The following is a 14,797-nucleotide window of genomic DNA, read 5'->3' on the forward strand; positions in this document are numbered from 1 at the left end:
ATTTTCTTCTCCATCATGCCTCCTCCAGCCTGTCTGTCTGAGAGAAGATGTGAGAAACAGCGAGCTGCACTGGACAGCGCATGGTTGTGATTACATGTTTATATCCATATTTGTAAGTGCGTAGCAAAGTGACTGTGCTCATGAGTGTGGTGCTGACAACAGGGTTTATGTACAAGCCAATGAGTGTGTATGTGTGAGAGTGAAAGTGTGTACACAGAGAGAGTTGTGAGAGTAAATAAACGCTGTTCAGCGGGAACTCACGTGGCGTTATTATCAGAGCTCAGAGAAAAGACAAACAGTTTTTTCACTCTGGTTTGATTCATACCACCCTCTGCTGCCTCCCTCTTCTCTCTGCGACCCACCACAGCACACACACACACACACACACACACACATTCAGACAAACACTCACAGAAAGACACAATCGCAGCCCCACCACCCCAAAATTCAGCACATGGCTTCCATCAGAGGACTATTTTTAGTGCACGTGGAGAAATCGGAATAATTTGTAATTGGGATTATTTAAACTAGTACACTGAGGCTTGTTGCTCCATAATGTAATGAGTACAAACACAGAGTTCTGAACTTTTAACTCAGTTAACTTTAAAGTCCCTTTAAAATATTCTCTTGATGGAGCTTTCAGATTTGGCTACAGCAACCTCTTACCTCAAATAGATGGCATCCTGAATATTAAAAAAATATATAAATGTTGAAGTGTTCAAAAAAAGTCTGACTGTATGAGAAAATCAGTCAAAGCATCTCTTATGAGTTATCTTATTTCTAAGTAATAACTTTCAGAAACCATTAAAATAATACACAATTAATTAGCTTTAAATACTGTTTATGGTAAATATTTAAACTCTTAATGACTGAATTTATTTACAAGTTAAACTTTTTTTTAATTTTTGCTATCAAGCAGATGCTAAATTAGGTAGAGACTGCAAAATTTAATATAGCACATATAATTGCTACAAATTTAGGTATGGTGCAAATCTGTGACATTAGGCATTATTAAGCATGATGGTAACTAAACAAATTAGACAGCCTCAGGTATTTATAATATTTTTATTTATTATTACTGTTACTGCTGAAACGGCGCTTTGAAAAGGAAGTACAACATATGTGTCATTATAATCCTTGGTATGCATCAAATATGCATCAACAGGCACATGCAATGCATTATGTGTGGAAGTGTTTTGAAGTTAATTTATGACAATACAAGGAGGTCAATGTAAGTTTGTCTTTTTATTCAGTAGAATGATTACATGTTTGAAACTTTAAATGTTAAACATCTTCAGCCTGGAGATTGTTTTATCTGCAAGGTCCACTTATTTACATTATTGGTCTCTCCCTAAGTCTAAATAATGTGGCAGGACAAATAGTAGAATCCATTTATCTTATTAGCTGTCTGGCCCAAAGTGGCCTTACATTTTCTAGAGTCCACTTCTGATTGGCTGATGAGACTGTCATGACGACTCCATTCCCTGGAAAAATACCAGCTCTGATACACACAATAGACCAGCCGTTAGTTTGTTAGCTGTTATGGTAAATAGTAAATGGTAAATAGTAAATAGCCTGAACTATATTAAAAAAAAACATATCATTGACATTTGATGTAGGACTAAACACTGGTCGCCATATGTTCTTGTGGTTGTATTTAAAAATGTGACAGTACTAATATGATTCGTTATTTTGATTAAATTTCAATAGTTATAAATATGACCCCACTATCGTAATATGAGACTGATCTGTATTTTAATCCAGCTCCCTACTTAGCCGTTCATTAATGTTTTTTTGAAACTCATATGGGACAGTTTAATTGGATTATTAACATGTTTTAAGTTATATTAGAGTTGCATTTTCTTGTAAAAGCTATCAAAATATATAACCATTGTATTTCAATCTAGCCTTATCACCACGCCCTCTGAAGACCCAAAAGGCAACAGTCACAGAATCTGGTTGTAACAACAGAACCGGAGCTGAAATGCAAGTTCTTTCTTTTCCTAGTCTATCGTCGTGGTTCTGGTTTGACAAGCTGAGGGATCAGTTTTGATGCCAATTGAAAAGTTCCCCTTGTTCCCCATAATAGAAGTAGTATTTGTTTGCTTTTGTTTTGCTTTTTTAATTAAATAATCAATTAGACAATTGATTTTAGGCCTTATTTACACAATAATGTTTTCTAGTGAAACTGTTTTCGTGTAAACAGGACATTAGTTTCATCAATAATAAAATAAAATTCTTGATCACATTATCAATTCTCTGTGTTTATTTATTTGTATAATCACCGACTCAAAGTTTAAACAATTACTGCTGATGAATAACCCTAATTTGAGAAATACAGTATAGATGTATACATTTGTAATAAAGAACTGACTAAACTGTTAGGTACAGAGTTCATTCTTCCAACAAATGTTTTGATGATTTTAAGACTTGTATATTGTAATATACAAGTCTTAAAATCCCCCACCCCCACAAACATAGTTACAAAAGCAAAGCTGGTAAAACTCAAGCCCACTTTGGATGGCTCTTCAGGCCCCTGCCACTTGATTGCAATCTTATACCATTTGCTTTGTGATCGGGGATTTCTTTAAAACAGTCCAGATGCTCGGAGCAAGCCAGTCTTCTGCGGAATCACTTACTTTGATGATTCTATGCTAAGAAAAAAAAATTCCACAAAATAAAGTTTGGTTTGGAGACCACAGATCAAACGCACACACAAACACACATGTACAGTATGCAAACTCACACACTCACAATTTGTGGTACACTCAGGCATTCTTTCTCCCTTCTCCTTTCTCACACATACATACACATCGAGTTGCACTCATTAATCTGGGCAGATTCAGGAAACCACTCCAGCGAGCTGGCTGGAGGCCCTGAGAGCGGGGAGGAAGGGTGGATAGGAGAAGAAGGAGGGCAAAGGGAGGAGGGGGATCAAAGCAAGGACGAGAGTGGTGGACTCGTTGAAAAGAAACAGCAGAGGAGTGAAGAAAAGAGAGAAGAAAGTTTTGAGAAGGAAGAAAAGAGAAAACATTTCTTATGGTCTTGAGTTCTGGGAATACAGGAAAAGGATCTGAAGAATCTTGATTTAATGAATCTGGACTACAGAGAGTGTGTGATAGTGTTCCTATTTCCATTCTCACCTTCAGGATGAGACAAAGGGGTGTGTGATTGTATTAATGACATGACTCCACTGTGAAAACAGGATCAGTTTGTGCACAAAACTTAAAAATGTTAAAAAAACACACATTTGCATGTACTACACACATATGTGCAAACACTTAGATAAGAGGACACTTTCCTCCAGCAAAAACTCCACAGGGAGGGTCAACAATCCTTAAGAAAATATTCCCCATAGCACTAATTAGAAAAACGATGGACCTTGTTAATAACTAACCCCCCCCTTGGCAGGAGTTTAAAAAAAAACAGAATAACAAAACCAAAAAGATTCTGGCAGAGGAAAATGAGAGAGCTTTCCACTGGCGGGCCTGGGTTAGACCCTCTATACCTACCGCAGCTCTGCTCTGATTCCCCTTACAGCACCGAGCACCTCCCCTCGGCATCGTAATAATTTGAAAAAGAAATCCTCAGATTTTTAAAACTTAATTTCAGAAAATGTGAAATAGGAGGAGTCGTGCCGCAGTTCCATTTCCCTTTTCCTCTTGTGCCATTCCCCCCTTAGTTCACCTAATCTTTCCCTCATTATTAATATAGGCAACAAAACACAGCCAGAGGGTTTGAATTAACTATATTATCCTGTAGTATGCATGGGCCCTGATTAAAATAGTTTTTGTTATTATGCATTTTAGAGAGTAACTTTAACCGGTGGGTTGTGGGCTTAAATCCCCCCGCTCCGTCTTTCTCAGTCGTTGTGTCCTAAAGCAAGACACTTCAGGCCATTTACTTGACATGAGGTTTGGTTAATCCTATCTAATTTCAGTAAAATATGAAAGATACAAATAAAAGCTAGCTAATATTATGCAATATGAGTGGTGATTAACACTAACAGATATTACAGGACATGTAAAATACAAATGGGGGAAACACATGATAAAAATGTTCTGGGCTTTAAATGAAAATTAATCTTGTGTGCAAGTCATTCTTCTGATTTCTAGGACTTTATTTCAGTCATGATTAATATAGGCAGGGGAACACAGTGAAGGATTTGCGTTAAATATATTATCCATTACTTTACTATGCATGGGCCAGTATTCTCATGATACGATAATCTTGAGTATTCAAAGCAGTTATGTTAACTTTTTTTAATTAATTTTAAAGTCTCAGATTAAAATTTGTTAATGAATTTCTTTTTGCGTATCATTTCGACACAAAAGAGTCAGTTTTCGAAATCAGTAAATAATGTTTAAAATTGTCTAATGCTATGATGCAGAACCTTTGTCTTGTGATAAAACCAACATTACATTTAAATCTGTTGTGGTGAAACAGAGTGGAAGAGAAAAAAACAAGAGAGAAAATTATGATGAACGCCGTGATCAAGAGAACAGAGTAAGGCACATTGTCAGGCTGCTTTCAGCTCAGTCCGCAGCAATTTAATATCCTGGGTACATTGGCTGCATTAATAAGTGTTCAATGTGGTCAAAATTCGGCAAACTACAACTTCTACAAACTTCACGCCCCTCACAACAAATTATTGTTGTGAGGGGCGTGCGACACACATGAATGTGTTTCAGTGCGAAGTACTTCTGGTGCCGTAGTCAGTCTGAAAGTTCCTTGAAAGAATATCAAACTGATATTAGGTCCTTAGGTAGCTGGGCTATCTGCTCTCGTAGCCAGCCAGCAGTCGACTGCCAAACAGAAGTGCAGCTCAGAGTTTTACAAATGCGGCTTTAAAACAATGAGGCCTTAATAAAAAGAATGAGTAGTTTGCACTCTATGGTTGCCTCTGTTCTTTTTAACTACAAACATTTCCCAACTGCTACATCTGTCTTTGTAAGTGAGTTAAAATTCTCGTAGCCATTTTTAAGCCAGTTTACCAGCAGTGTGCAGCAATACATAGCGCAGAGAAAACTTTCTCTGGCATCTCATTAAAAGGACTTTAAAGATTATGAATGGTATGATGTAAAATATTTTTAAATCAGAATGCTTTAAAATCCTGTTAACTCTTTTTCTAGTTTTTGTAGCACTAGTAGCTTTTATTTGCATAATTCAGACAGGAAAGGGGCAGAGAGAGTTGGGGGAAAGGCATGTAGCAAAGGCCCCATGGTTGGGAATCGAACCCTGGACATCTTCGTCGAGGACTAATATCCTCCGGATATGGGGCATGCTCTACATCTACACCACGCACGACCCCAAAACCCTGGTATATCTTCATATTAGTCTTGAAGCTGTAGTCAGTTTGGACAACTGAGTGCAAAGGAGAACAGAAATTGCCCAGGCTGTCTCACATGGTGGTAAAAATGCAAACAGAAAAGGTAAAAAATGAACCTGTGTAGCTTAAAGACAACTGTTTTCCCATAAATCTCTATCACAACAAACAAGGTGGCAGTTTTAAAGAATCGATTTGTTTTCTCTTTGCGCTCATAGCTCTCTATCTCTTGCGGACATTTCCTCTCTCCACCGTAACTCAGCCCAACCGCCTATTACTTAACCACACAGGCCCTTATTAAATGTATATATAGTCACGCTTCAGACCAGGAGACACTTTCTCACACAAAAACTCAAAGGAGCGAAAGGAGGGTCATACAACAAGTTCCTCTTGTGAAGACATGCAGCCTCTGGGACGAAGGGAAATTGAAGCCTGACCGTGATCCAAAATGGCCTCAGCTTGTGTGGGCGGATGAGTACAGTCAAATCCAACATGCCTGCATCTTGTTTCACAGTGTGCTTCCTTCGCCCCCTGCCTCCCCCCACCCCAATCAGCGTGTGTACCTCCTCTCCAGCCCTCATTAGAAACATCACACTTAGGGTAACAGTGTTATTTCAGTGTTTGTAGCTTGTTATGGTGTGTTTTTCCTGCGTCATGGCTCTCGCTGTGTGAGGAGAGGGGAGGAGGAAGGTGAGGAAGGCTTCAGAAACCTGGGTTGAGAGCGTAGAAACATAGAGTGTGATTCCAGATGTTTTTTTTACTGCTCTGGCTGGGATGACAGGGCTGTAAAAAACCTCTCTGAAGTAGCCTGCATCGGGAGTAGAAGGGGCGAGGGGAAGGGGGTGAGGGGGGGTTAAAGGCTCAGTGGCTTAAGCGCCTCAGGATGAATTCAGGGAGAAGTTGGGGAAGAGAAAAGGGTTGGGTGAGGAGGTCACAGTGCAGTTCAGGGGCTTGGGAGAAGTTAAGTATGGGGCAGTTTGCAAGGCCTAGGGGATTGCAATGCTTGGGGGCTGGAAGGGTGAGGAAGGTGGGGAGGACAGAGGATGACGGCATGGAGAGACTGAACAGATTTTCCTGGCATAAATGTCTGGCTCAGGTGTGCTAAGGGGTTGGGGGGGGGGGGGTTGTTTGGAACAGAGGAACAGTCTTTAGAAGACTATGTCTGTCATAGCAATGAGCTGATTTTGAGGGCCCGTGTCCAAGAGTAAAAAAGAGAATCAGACAGAACAAACTTCAAAGAAGGAGTAAAGGTCCAACAAGCAACTGCTTATCATTGGTTCAGCTTCAACATTTTGAAACAGTTAGTCAGGTTCTCCCACAACCCCCTACAGCACAGGGATAGTTCATTATGCACCAAAAAGAAGAATTTAGTTTTCTAAAGTAAGACAACTTGTCTGCTTGGACTATTTTAAGGTCATCTTTCAAGCTAAGCTATGGTTTCTCTCCGTCAGCATGATATAAGTTTTGCACCTGGCAGCACCGTTCATACCCATTGAAACTTTTCAGTTTGTCAAGTCACAACTACAATCCTTTGAGTATTTTATTAGGATTTTATGTGATACACCAACAACAAGAACTCAATAACTATGAAAAGGAAGGAACAGAATGCATTTAAGAATTATGTTTTAGAAATAAAAATCGGAAAACTGGGCCATGCATTTGTAATCAGTTCTCAGTAGTAAATACTTAGTAGAAGCACCTTTCAGTGACACTGCACCTGCAAGTCTGTGTACATCTAGAGACTGACATTTTGGCTCATTCCTCTTTGTAAAAGCTCAAGCTTGATCTAATTGGATGTTGTTGTCTTGCAACCCCTCAAGTCGTTTCCCACCCCTAACAGGTTGTCTTCCAGAGTCGTCCTGTCTTCACTTCCCTTTATCTTCTCATCAACTCTGACCAGCTTCCCTGTGCCTCCTGAAGAAAAGAATCCCCACAGCATGAAGCTACTACCACCATGTTACACGGTGGAGATGGTGTGTTGAGAGTGATGTGCAGTGTCAGCTTCCATTACACATGGTGTTCTGCATGTAGGTCAAAAGGTTTTAGGTTAGTCTCATTTGATAAGAGCACCTTGATCAACATGTTGGCTGTGGCAAACTGGAAACAGGACCTCCTTTAGCTCTCATTCAACAACAGCAGTGTTCTATAAAGCACCATTATTCATTATCCTGTCAACAGGTTTTTTCCACCTGAGCTATGAATCTCTGCAGCTCCTCTAAAGTGACCACAGCCTTCTCTGCTTATAGCTCTCCTTGCTCAGCCTGTCGGTTTAGGTATACAGCCATGTTCTGGTAAGGTGCACATTAGCCACACTCTCCATGTCCAAACGGTGGATTGAGCAGTCCTCTGTGAGATGTTCAAATCTTAGGATATTATTTCATAACCTTACCCTGCTTTAAACTTCTCCACAACCTTCTCCGTGATCTGTCTGCTGTGTTCCTTGGTCTCCATGATGCTGTTCTCAAATGAACCTTTTGGTACTTTATAATATTTACTAAATATCTACAGGAAACTTGTTGTAATGGGTTTTATTTAGGGCTGTTTCATCAAAAAAGGGATGAATACAATTATTTACCAAACTTTTTAGATGTTTTGTGAAAAAAAAAAAAAACATTTTCACTGCTATTGGCTACTTTGTTGGTCTATAACACAGAATGAGGTTTGTGGTTACAATGTGACAACATGTGAAAAAGCTTAAGGGAGATGGATACCTAGCGCAGAAACTATGGCCACAGAAAAATAAATCAGGGGATGAAAATAAAAACTTGAACCGTCCTCTGGCACAATCATTAAATATATATCAAAACCATTTCAAAAAGATCTCCAAATTAAGTCAAGCTTGGTATGTGTGTGGAAAATAGGCAAAGCTGTGACTAAAAGACAAAAGGCGAATCTCAAGGGTGATAGAAGGAAAAGGAAATACTTGAGGAGACATATTGTACAACTGTGTGTGTGTGTGTGTGTGTGTGTGTGTGTGTGTGTGTGTGTGCGTAATCCATCCTTACAATGCCTGTAGCTTGTTAGTCGTGCTTGTCAATATGGGCCTGTTTTATGGGCTCTGTTCAAAGACTGACATGGCGTTTCATCTCAGCCTTACCTTCTTCACCCAGATGTTTGGAAGAAGTATAGAGAAGTGGTCATCAGGAGGAAGGGAATAGTTGTGGAGTACAAATAGGGGTAAAATGTTTATCTTTTTACAGTGATGAGGCATTTCTTATTTGGTGAACAACAGAATGAAGCATAAGGTAAAGTGTTACGGGTGGAGGAGCAGACAACAGGAAAAAAAAAGGTCAGTTGAAACTCCAGAAACTAGTACTTGTATGTTGTTTTAAACTTAAAACGAAAAGAAACCAATCCATCCTTATAGCAGGTAACTACAGTTCAATATAATTTTAATTTTACGTTGTTTTACCACAAGTGTGAAGCATTTTAGGCTAGAACTTTGTTACAATGCTCATGTTACTGTTTTAGATAGTTATGCTATTAAAGATCTTAGTTTGTAAAGTTTGTATCTGCTGCAACATTTTAAATAGCTTCCCAGGTACAAAACACTAAAACCAACTATGTAGGTTTAGACAGAGTCATTAATCATAGAGGTTTGCTTGAAATACAGGGGTTGGACAATGAAACTGAAACACCTGTATATTTAGTGTGGGAGGTTTCATGGCTACATTGGACCAGCCTGGTAGCCAGTCTTCATTGATTGCACATTGCACCAGTAAGAGCAGAGTGTGAAGGTTCAATTAGCAGGGTAAGAGCACAGTTTTACTCAAAATATTGAAATGCACACAACATTATGGGTGACATACCAGAGTTCAAAAGAGGACAAATTGTTGGTGCACGTCTTGCTGGCGCATCTGTGACCAAGACAGCAAGTCTTTGTGATGTATCAAGAGCCACGGTATCCAGGGTAATGTCAGCTTACCACCAAGAAGGACGAACCACATCCAACAGGATTAACTGTGGACGTAAGAGGAAGCTGTCTGAAAGGGATGTTCGGGTGCTAACCCGGATTGTATCCAAAAAACATAAAACCACGGCTGCCCAAATCAGGGCAGAATTAAATGTGCACCTCAACTCTCCTGTTTCCACCAGAACTGTCCGTCGGGAGCTCCACAGAGTCAATATACACGGCCGGGCTGCTATAGCCAAACCTTTGGTCACTCATGCCAATGCCAAACGTTGGTTTCAATGGTGCAAGGAGCGCAAATCTTGGGCTGTGGACAATGTGAAACATGTATTGTTCTCTGATGAGTCCACCTTTACTGTTTTCCCCACATCCGGGAGAGTTACGGTGTGGATATCAGTGATGGTTTGGGCTGCCATATCATGGCATTCCCTTGGCCCAATACTTGTGCTATATGGGCGCGTCACTGCCAAGGACTACCGAACCATTCTTGAGGACCATGTGCATCCAATGGTTCAAACATTGTATCCTGAAGGCGGTGCCGTGTATCAGGATGACAATGCACCAATACACACTGCAAGACTGGTGAAAGATTGGTTTGATGAACATGAAAGTGAAGTTGAACATCTCCCATGGCCTGCACAGTCACCAGATCTAAATATTATTGAGCCACTTTGGGGTGTTTTGGAGGAGCGAGTCAGGAAACTGTTTTCCTCCACCAGTATCACGTAGTGACCATGGCCACTATCCTGCAAGACGAATGACTTAAAATCCTCTCTGACCACTGTGCAGGACTTGTATATGTCATTCCCAAGACGAATTGACGCTGTATTGGCCGCAAAAGGAGGCCCTACACCATACTAATAAATTATTGTGGTCTAAAACCAGGTGTTTCAGTTTCATTGTCCAACCCCTGTATATCAGCATTTTCACTGCTTACTTTCATTACCTGCTAAAGATAAAACTGCTGTCAACTTAATGTCTACATCTACAGCAGTAGATCAAGTGTTCACACCCCCATTACTTTTTCACATTTTGTTGCATTACAGCCACAATCATCAACGAATTTTACTCGGATTTTATGGCTCAAACAAACACAAAGTAGTGCATAATTGTGAAGTGAAAGGAAACATGTGTATGATTAAAAATGTTAGGATAGTTGAATATGCTTTGATCTAAACCATTCCTTCTAGCAGTTTTTTTTCAACAACTGCCTAGTATTTAGCTAAATCCAACTTCCAATCAACCCAGGCTAGCTTCGCTGCCTATGCTGAAGAAAAGCCTCCTCATAGCATCATGCTTCCAACACCTTGTTTCTCCGTGGGTAAGGTGTGTTCAAGGGGATGTGCAGTGTTAGTTTTCTGCCACACATACTCTCTTGCCTGTAGACCAAAAAGTTTAGTTTTTGGTCCAATCTGACTAGAGCACCTTCTTCTATGTTGGCTGTCACCCCTGCTTGGTATGTGGCAAACTGCAAACAGGACTTCTCATGGATTCTTTCTACAATGGTTGCCTTTCATAAAGGCCGGATTTTATAAAAGGCATCACTATAGTCCCGTTGACCGATTCATCTTCCACCTGAGCTGTAGATCTCTGCAGCTCCCCCAGAATCCTTATGGATTGAACAATGTTCATTGAGAAGCTGTAAGCTTCTCCACAACTTTCTCCCTGACCTGTCTGCTTCATTTACGTCCTCTAGCAAACTTCTGAGGCCTCTCAGAACAACCTTAGTGATACTGAGATTAAACTATACACATGTTGACTATTTACTAAGTGAGATTGGTTGCAATGGATTTAATTTAGAGGTATCAGACCAAAGGGGTCTGAATACAAAAGTCTATGCAGTTTTCAGATTTGTATTTAGAAACAAATATAAACACCATGCATCATTTTCCTTCCAGTTCACAATAACTTGGTTCTTTGCTTTGGTCTATCACATTTAATCCCAATACATTACATTAAAGGCTGAAGCTATAATGCAACTAAAGGAATGGTATCAGAAAGAAAAAACTAAGACATTAAACTAAATATTTTATTTCCCCAATATTTGGGGTTAGTTGTGCAGACATTTAGAATGATGAAGTGCAGTTTTCATAGGCTTGCAAGGGCTGTTACAATAACTCGCCTTTTTATTCCCCATATGCAAGCACAGATGGTAATCCTAGCACACTAACTCTATAAGTCTCTTGTTCTGATATGCTTTTAGCCTTTATGAATGCACAAGGCTCCAGTTATGTATGTTTGAGTTAAATGTCATTATCAGGAGGTGTGCGTGGGGTCAAACGTGCCAAGTATCACACCCCTGAATCGAACTACAGCTCTTTGCACATCTGCAGCTCAGCATAAACAAGCTCTTACCCTTACCCCAAATGTTTATGCTCACTGGGGTTTCAGTACAAGTCTGGCAGTAACATGGACATGGATACCCTTGCTGCTCATTTTTCTACTCTTGATCTAAAGATTTTTGTCTGAATTTAGGAATTTAGTGAATTTAAGTAAGATGTTAAAGTAAGAGTATTTTTTCAGTACTATAGGGATGATTTTAGGATGGGAAGACGGAGCAGAAGAAAATAAAGCAGTTAAAGCACGCCACATTGCACCACATTGTACTCAACACATACCGTTTGCGTGTGACCACTCATTCGCCCCCCGACACCCTTTCCTTCCCTCTTAACCCACCCCCCCACCAGGCTCGCCAGCACGTCCCAGTTTGGAGAGCCAGGCTTTCTGGATGTATCAGAAACAGATGTGCCTCCTGCCCTCTTCTCTTAACTTGCTCGCACACACACACACACATGCTGGCAAAAGTTCAGAACCGGCACCGAGACTTAGCGAGGGCAATGGGCCAGCGTGACCCTGAGCTTGACCCCAGCCTGCAGCGCCTCAGACAGGAAAGGGACGCAATTGGCTTCAGCTGTGACCCTCTGTGCCCCCCCCACGGTCTCTCTTTTGCATGTGCCCCCCCACTCATTAAGACCAACTGTTATTAAAGGCAAAGCAAGTTTCACTGACACTAAAGCCAACACCCTGAAGCACGGAGACAGGGATGGCATGGCGAGGGTGGAAAGATGAAGGGGAAGGTAAAAGAAGTAGAATTAAAAAGAACCACCAGGGGAACAAATTATTCTTTTTTTTTAAGAAACATCAAGGTGAAGGAGAACGTTACGAGGGAAAAAGGGGGTAGAGGGTAAGAATATCCACATTGAGAGCAGAGGGGAAAGTTGAGAATATCACTTGCAGCTGTTGCCTGCATGTTCCCAGAATGCACTGCAGCTTGGAAAGGCTTTTTCTAATAAGAAAGGGTGGTGTCATGGTTACATTCGTATCAAAACATCCAGAGCAACAGCTCCGAATGGGAGGAAAGGACTCGGGGCAAAGACAGACAGGCAGATGAAGTCATAACATAATAATGACAATAAAACTGCTGTAATTATAAACAGCAATGAGATGGATTTATCTTAGAGACAGAAGAAGTGAACTATCATTTGTTTTTTCCAAACAAAATACTTGCCCATTAGTTTTTTATTGTTATCCGACAGAACAGCATGCTGTTTTTTGCCTGTCAGACTGCATGTTCCACCACCGAGCATCTTCAGAAAAACTTAAGAAAAACCATACAGATGTGTGTAAGAATGGTTAAATGTGTGTTAGCGAGAGTGGTAGGGCATGCTGGGGTGGACTACAGGTCCTTCTCAAAATATTAGCATATTGTGATAAAGTTCATTATTTTCCATAATGTCATGATGAAAATTTAACATTCATATATTTTAGATTCATTGCACACTAACTGAAATATTTCAGGTCTTTTATTGTCTTAATACGGATGATTTTGGCATACAGCTCATGAAAACCCAAAATTCCTATCTCACAAAATTAGCATATTTCATCCAACCAATAAAAGAAAAGTGTTTTTAATACAAAAAACGTCAACCTTCAAATAATCATGTACAGTTATGCATTCAATACTTGGTCGGGAATCCTTTGGCAGAAATGACTGCTTCAATGCGGCGTGGCATGGAGGCAATCAGCCTGTGGCACTGCTGAGGTCTTATGGAGGCCCAGGATGCTTTGATAGCGGCCTTTAGCTCATTCAGAGTGTTGGGTCTTGAGTCTCTCAATGTTCTCTTCACAATATCCCACAGATTCTCTATGGGGTTCAGGTCAGGAGAGTTGGCAGGCCAATTGAGCACAGTGATACCATGGTCAGTAAACCAGTATTTACCAGTGGTTTTGGCACTGTGAGCAGGTGCCAGGTCACGCTGAAAAATGAAATCTTCATCTCCATAAAGCTTTTCAGCAGATGGAAGCATGAAGTGCTCCAAAATCTCCCGATAGCTAGCTGCATTGACCCTGCCCTTGATAAAACACAGTGGACCAACACCAGCAGCTGACACAGCACCCCAGACCATCACTGACTGTGGGTACTTGACACTGGACTTCTGGCATTTTGGCATTTCCTTCTCCCCAGTCTTCCTCCAGACTCTGGCACCTTGATTTCCGAATGACATGCAGAATTTGCTTTCATCCGAAAAAAGTACTTTAGACCACTGAGCAACAGTCCAGTGCTGCTTCTCTGTAGCCCAGGTCAGGCGCTTCTGCCGCTGTTTCTGGTTCAAAAGTGGCTTGACCTGAGGAATGCGGCACCTGTAGCCCATTTCCGGCACACGCCTGTGCACGGTGGCTCTGGATGTTTTTACTCCAGACTCAGTCCACAGCTTCCGCAGGTCCCCCGAGGTCTGGAATCGGCCCTTCTCCACAATCTTCCTCAGGGTCCGGTCACCTCTTCTCGTTGTGCAGCGTTTTCTGCCACACTTTTTCCTTCCCACCGACTTCCCACTGAGGTGCCTTGATACAGCACTCTGGGAACAGCCTAATACGTTCAGAAATTTCTTTCTGTGTCTTACCCTCTTGATTGAGGGTGTCAATAGTGGCCTTCTGGACAGCAGTCAGGTCGGCAGTCTTACCCATGATTGGGGTTTTGAGTGATGAACCAGGCTGGGAGTAACTCGTTGATTCAGATGATTAGGTTCATAGCTCGTTTAGAGACCCTTTTAAGGTATGCTAATTTTGTGAGATAGGAATTTTGGGTTTTCATGAGCTGTATGCCAACATCATCTGTATTAAGACAATAAAAGACCTGAAATATTTCAGTTAGTGTGCAATGAATCTAAAATATATGAATGTTAAATTTTCATCATGACATTATGGAAAATAATGAACTTTATCACAATATGCTAATACTTTGAGAAGGACCTGTAATACAGCTGCACAGAGGGGGTGGCTCTCCATTCATAGCTGACTGATGTGCGTCCCAAATTGATTTATGAAAACGGCCCTTAATCAATTATGTGTGGAGAAAGAGGGAAAGACAGAAGAAAAGACAGAGAAAGATTTTTTTCTAAGGGGAAGAGTGGGAATAATAAAGAGTGGAAAGGATAAAGCAGCGTAGGGGAATGATGCTGCTCATTGAGGAATGTGTCCAGTGAATGTCATTGTGTGCCATAGGTGTCATGGTTTGTCTTGAAAATGTGCCTTAAAAAGTATTTCTATCCTTTATTCGATTT

Source organism: Girardinichthys multiradiatus, chromosome 21 (genome assembly GCF_021462225.1).
Source record: "Girardinichthys multiradiatus isolate DD_20200921_A chromosome 21, DD_fGirMul_XY1, whole genome shotgun sequence".
NCBI classification, from domain to species: Eukaryota; Metazoa; Chordata; class Actinopteri; order Cyprinodontiformes; family Goodeidae; genus Girardinichthys; species Girardinichthys multiradiatus.